The following is a 735-nucleotide window of genomic DNA, read 5'->3' on the forward strand; positions in this document are numbered from 1 at the left end:
CGGACTGAGAGTGAGAGAGAGAGAGAGCGGGACAGGACTGAGAGAGGGAGAGAGAGAGAGTGGGACCAGACTGAGAGAGAGAGTGAGAGTGGGACCGGACTGAGAGAGAGAGAGAGAGAGAATGGGACCGGACTGAGAGAGAAAGAGAGAGAGAGAGTGAGAGTGGGACCGGACTGAGAGAGAGAGAGAGAGAGAGTGGGACCGGACTGAGAGAGAGAGAGAGAGTGGGACCGGACTGAGAGAGAGTGGGACCGGACTGAGAGAGAGAGAGAGAGTGGGACCGGACTGAGAGAGAGAGAGAGAGTGGGACCGGACTGAGAGAGAGAGAGAGAGAGTGGGACCGGACTGAGAGAGAGAGAATGGGACCGGACTGAGAGAGAGAGAGAGAGAGAGTGGGACCAGAGAGAGAGAGAGAGAGAGAGAGTGGGACCGGACTGAGAGAGAGAGAGAGAGTGTTGGACCGGACAGAGAGAGAGAGAGAGTGGGACCGGACAGAGAGAGAGAGAGAGAGTGGGACCGGACAGAGAGAGAGAGAGAGTGGGACCGGACAGACAGAGAGAGAGAGAGAGTGGGATCGGACAGAGAGAGAGAGTGGGATCGGACAGAGAGAGAGAGTGGGATCGGACAGAGAGAGAGAGTGGGATCGGACTGAGAGAGAGAGAGAGAGTGGGACCAGAGAGAGAGAGAGAGTGGGACCGGACTGAGAGAGAGAGAGAGAGTGGGACCGGACTGAGA

The sequence above is a fragment of the Carcharodon carcharias genome, chromosome 13 (genome assembly GCF_017639515.1).
Source record: "Carcharodon carcharias isolate sCarCar2 chromosome 13, sCarCar2.pri, whole genome shotgun sequence".
Classification (NCBI taxonomy): Eukaryota; Metazoa; Chordata; class Chondrichthyes; order Lamniformes; family Lamnidae; genus Carcharodon; species Carcharodon carcharias.